The 6,000-nt window shown below is 37.4% G+C and overlaps 1 protein-coding gene across 1 annotated transcript in view; it reads right to left on the bottom strand.

Annotated features, from left to right (window-relative positions):
* Positions 1 to 4,149, bottom strand: part of LOC126474610 (metabotropic glutamate receptor 2-like) — a 91,946-nt gene extending 87,797 nt beyond the window's left edge. The window contains exon 1 of the mRNA XM_050102087.1: positions 4,021 to 4,149. The gene's annotated coding sequence lies outside the window, so the exon portion shown is untranslated. The remainder of the gene's footprint in view (positions 1 to 4,020) is intronic.
* Positions 4,150 to 6,000: the final 1,851 nt, after the last annotated feature.

Here is a 6,000-nt window from a genome sequence, read left to right on the forward strand (position 1 = left end):
AAGCACACTGCCACTTAGGAAATGTCAACAAATAAAAGACTGTACTTGTGAAAGGTATGCGACTAGTGTGAGAATCTGATCACAGCAGCCTTACCGATTACTGAATTCAAAATGTAGAAATCCTTTCTGCAATTCCTACTTCTCCTCTCTCGTACTTTACTTAAAATCAGAAAATGCGATCTGGTGTTATTACAGGTCCTTTATACTTGTAATTGTAGAAGTAGTAGTAGTAGTAGTAGTAGTAGTAGTAGTAGTAGTAGAAAAAGAGGTTTATTTAAATTTTACAATCAGAATAGTGTCATAATAATTGTTAATCGTCATCTTAATGTTACAGTAAGTTTCTGTGTTACAGACCTCCTACATGTCAGCTTGAATAACCTAACGACTTCAACAAGTTTTATTAAAGCACTGCTCATTTCACGTCATATTACGAGAAAATGTTAATCTACCGTCGTGCAGAAAAGAAACAAGGTGGACCTACACTTCAGACAGACATTCTGTAGCATATACGTTTCACTTCGTGAATGGAAATCACTGAATGGAATACAAAGAATTAGCAAAAAACTGTTTGCTACCTATTATGCAACAACAGGTTCATAAATTCTTTGAAATATTCATAGCTTTGAAACTGGACATTTGCATTGTATTAGTGAAAGATCTGTTGTGAAGCTGATACATTTTGTCGATAGCAGCTTTGTTTCAATTTGGGGTGGTATGGAAAAGTAAATGCTCATGAAATTGACAGTTAAAGCTACTTCGGTTTTCATTGTCACAGTTTCCATCGCAATAAAGTACCCTGCAGCGTTTACCTTATTATAATTCTTTAATGGTGAATGGCCTGCAATACAGAAACGACTTGAGAAAACACAACTGTATTAAGAAAAACCATTTAAATATTCGACCATTTCATTACAAGCGTTAAGGGTACCATGCAAAGGTAACAACATAACTTCTGAAACTGTAATATGAGATACTTAAGTTTTCCTGAGAATATTAGTATTGCATGAACAATCACATGATGAAGATGCACAGTACATATCAACTAGCTGTGGTTTTGTAAACTCTTGTTAAGCATAAGAGCAATTAAATAATGATAACGACAGCATGGTTTAAAGGACTTAGTGTAATTCATCCTAATTGTTGGATTGTATAACTGATGTCTTTCTATACATCGTATAATTTTATCGACGCAAATTATTGTAAATTATTACAGCTTCATCTACTCGTCCACATTATACTACTCACTATTGGATAAAAGCAACGAAAAATAAGTGTATTTTTGTTAATTCATTTCAGAGAGTCTTTGATACTGACATTAAATACTATTTGGTTTTAAGACGTTGACCACACCATGAGTGTTTCCCGTTTAATAGTTACACTAGCATATTTAGTTGTGTTAGATATATTTTCTACCACATTAACATACGACATATAAGTGTAGCACCTTTTCCATTATACATCTGGATATTTCTGATTGTTATTCTTGTAATTTCAATATTTGTGTGAATCGTTTGCAAGGGACTTCAACACAAATCGTTTCTCTCTAAGCTAATGTGAGAAATAACATAGCGTAAGCGTCATGTGAACATACCAAACATTTTGTGTTGTAACTTGACACAGCAAAAGTTGGATATTGGCAAAATAATAAAATAAAATGTCAAAATACATGAAGGATCAACGCTGGAAATGACTTCTTTTAAGAGATGTACAGTAGAGAACCTACACAGAAACATGCTTCAATACCCTATTGCATTTATAAATAGTAATACACTGGTCGCTATGAGGTATCCGGAAGCGTATATACGTTGTATCCTCCACTTCAAAAAAGTCAAATTACTGTCGATAATTAACAGCAAAAGAAATACCGCCTATAATTGTAAAGTATATGTAGCACATTTCTTTCTAACGTATGAGTGAGGTCTATGAAAACGCCGTGTACTTGTACATTATCTCTGCAATATTACTGTATGAAGACAAACATGTAGTCTACATATGCTTTTGGAATGTAGTCTGCGGAGACAAGAAGGTAATTAGAAGGTATGTAAATATTTGGCATAAGCACGAAAATCAATAAAAACTTTCATATGAAAGTATTCTTAAAATTTTGTTTTTGTTCCCAATTTCCAGTGTCTTACAAACTTCAACACATAAAATCCGTTAAAACTGAATCCATCTGTCAATAATCATAACAAAACTCCGAAAACGCCTTACGCTATTGAAATAAAATATGCTGGTTTCAGTGGTTCAGGTACTTCGCTCCATAGTTTTAACGTTAAACACTCGGGGTAGCATAATCACATTCGAAGTGAAAGATCATAATTAAACGCTGTTTCGCCAACAGTTAGTTGGCAGTTACTTTTTTCGCTGGTATGTATGGAAAAATTAAATGCTGAAACTAATTCGTAGCGAATGTGATGTGAGGGGTTTCTTTCTTAGAAACAAATTAGAAAATAACATGTAGAAAAACGAAAACAGGTCGATAGAAATTCGTTTATGTCAAGGTTTCAGGATATAGACCCTTTAGAGAATTGTGAAAAACGGGAAGCTAGGTACGGGGATGGGTACGGTGTTATGATGCAGAGCTGAATGCCACTTGCTGCTCGAGGCGCAACGGCCGGGATCTCGCAACCCTGGCACGCAAGCCGCGCCCCCGTCCACTTTCGCTAGTGGAGACCCGGCTCTACACATTATAGTAACGTCCCTATTGCACACTCTACTACTACCGGAACGTGGAGTGCTTCGCAAATTTCATACATTCTGAATTTTACCTTTGTGGACCTGCACTAATTCCAGATAATGTCCACTTATTACAGGAATATATGCTGCAGAATAATTTGGAGGTGGTGGCGATGTAGTTTCATACACGAAAACTTTATTAGATGTGACTACAAGTATTCTTGTTCATACTACAAAAACTTTATAGTTTACATAATACTTTAGCACGCAATGTGACCCAAGGAGACCAAATCACGAGTCCTTGGATTGGAATAAACGAGTATGAGAGTAAATCAAGTTTTGCATTCTTCTGCTATTTAGATTAAATTAACATATGGAAGAATGGGAGAAAAATAACGAAATCTTTGATAATGTGTGATAGTGCACTAACTGAATATGACGTACCCCCTGATAAGCCTTCTATCCTGGCATTCGAAAAATTACAAAATATACGAAAAGTGATATAATTTAGACTGAATGGATAATATTTTAAGAATCGCTTCCCAAAATGCAAGACCAGTGTAAAATTAAACAGTTGTCTGTGACAGGCATTTGACTGACACAGATAATTGATTTCATTTGTGTTTTATATTATGAACTGTCACAGTTTCAGAACTATGTTTCAGAATCACAACGCAGCCGAGCTGAAACATTGACGTCCAGTGGTTTAACCACTACTCCATTTCGTGCAGTAATAAACCTAAAGAAGTATAAGCTAGGAACCACGTATGTTATTGAGCTATGGCTTGAGAAAGTACTGATTGTATTATTTCCCCTACAAGCACTATTTAGCGAGTACAGACTACTGAGATATTTGTTTCGTATCAGTAAATCCCTGCCTCTTCAGAAACAATACACGTGTATCAATTATTTTAGCTTTCCGATAATCGAAATTAGTAGAGTTCCTGTAACAGCCACAAGTAGAAGAAAAATGAAATTTTGCTATGGTAATATGAGCTTAGAGTCATAAACCTCTTTTTTTTAAAAAAAAAATTTCGATGAGTTACTTATAACGTTTGACTGCTGACTTAATATGCAAATAGAAAACCAAACAAAAACCGCAGCCCTACCTAAGATGTATTCTCAGGGGTATGAGATTTTGTGACTTTGAACTGATGAATCTGTGTTTTTTTCTACAGAGGTAATACATGAACTAAGAATTACGTCTTCTGGAAATATTTTACACAAATTGACACCTGTGTCGTTATGACTGATATTTAGGACATTTGATGAGCTACTAAGGTATTTTGACACTGTGCTGGTGAAATGTTCGTAACTATGACACCTGACAACCCAAGTACGTACCCAGCTAACAGGGGAGTGGTGCCACCGTGCCAGGAATTCTGGCGCGGCTATTGCACCTGTCGGCGTTCCGAGGCGCTCTTCGCCCGTCCGCTGGTAGCATGCAGACAAGCGTCGCGACGCGGGCCAGGCCGGGCCGAGCACTGACGCTCCGCCGGCGCTGCCGCCAGATTCCCGCCAGGCGCGGGCGCAGGCGCCGTGCTGTCTGCCCCTGCCGCCGCGCGCATAGGCTCCACAGCGGTGCGCTTCCAATGTTCTGCCGACTGACGCCTAGTTAACAGGCTTACTCGCGGTGCTCTTACAGGCACCACGACATGAAGAGCACATACTAGTCTATCTGCAGCGGCACTGAGAAGAATCCCCAAAAATCTGTAGAATTTCTAGTAAAAGTTACCGTAACTCGTATAATACTTACACAATTTTTCTTTGCAAATATATCATTTTAAGAAAGAATATACTGTACGGCTGTGGTGGAATGATTTCGTATTTAAGTCTGAAGTATATTCAGATTTCCATGTATGAATAACTGTTTATTTTGCTAGAGACTGGTTTCCACACAGCAAAAGTTCTTCAAAAAAGAGTTTATCAAACTCCACAATTAGAGACAGTCTTTTTAACAATAAAGGCATTAAAAGTTTCTCAGCAGTGACAGGAACTTTCGCACTGAAATTGTTTCAAACAATAATTACTATTGCGCATACAGAGTTTCGAAGTCGAGCATTATATGATACTTAAGGACAAATTTCACGTTAAGATACAATTATATGCAAAATGAAGTGGTTAAAGTATACAGGTTTCACAACACACACAGACTTATTTTAAAATAAAATATAATTTTCGCTATTAGTAAAACATTGTGGGCTATTATGTCGCAGTCGAAGGGATTTCACTTTAAGTCCGGCATTTCGTCCCCAACTGTGGAGGACATTATCAGTAGCGAGCCAGGGTGTGGATCGGACATTCAACAACGCTTAAGAGCACTCTGGAAAATGTCCTCCGCAGATGGTGACGAAACGCTGGGTTTTAAGTGAAATCCCTTCGACCATGGCATAATAGCCAGATTATTTTATTAATGGTGACAATTTCTGCCGTGAAAGTTTACTTTCTACAGCCAATATTGCTAGATTATATATTTAGTGTGTATTATGAAGATTCATTGTAGACACTGTGTTGGTACCATCATATTATGTAAATAAATTGATACCATATCCCAATATGATAAAATAATACACTACATTTATGTATAAATTTATGTGCTACATAGTTTTCATAAAAATAATACAGTAAATGCATGTATAATGCTATATGGTATCCAGTTTCTTTCGACACTCTCCTTACTCAGTTTGCCAGGAAGGTTCCAGGATAGAATTTTTTATTTATAAGTCTACAATACTAAAAAGGAACATATGTTTGTTTTGTGTTACCTGATATATGTTCGTCCTTCAATCTACTTTGCCATGTTTCCCAGCAAACACACTAGGTCGCAGAACAGTGCTTAGCAACCCAATGTGAGAGCTTTATGCGCATTAGTTACGGTAACACAGTGGATGCTGATTGTGAGCACAGAGTGATCAATACGTTCTGCGTTAATCTCGGCAAATCCCCCAGTTAATCGTGGACACTGATTAAGCAGGTATATGAGGGTGAGGCACTTTCAAGAAGCTGTTCTCTTCAAGTGACACAGGAGGTTTCGTGAAGGCAGTACAAGACGATCCCTGAGCTGATCGTCCGTCCACAGCACATTCCGATGCAAGTGTGGAGTGTGTAAGGCAGTTATTACTACAAGATCGTCATGTAACTGTGCATGCAATGTAAGAACTTAATTTGAATCGTGGTGAAGTTTCATAATATTTTACACGAAGATTTAGGGAAAGAGAAACTTAATGCAAACCTCATCCTCCACAGACCACCAGGCGAACATAGAGAAGAAAGATGAAGAATTTCTGCAGACCTAAGGGACTGAGTCAGACGTGATGCCACATT

This window comes from Schistocerca serialis, chromosome 4 (assembly GCF_023864345.2).
Source record: "Schistocerca serialis cubense isolate TAMUIC-IGC-003099 chromosome 4, iqSchSeri2.2, whole genome shotgun sequence".
NCBI lineage: Eukaryota > Metazoa > Arthropoda > Insecta > Orthoptera > Acrididae > Schistocerca > Schistocerca serialis.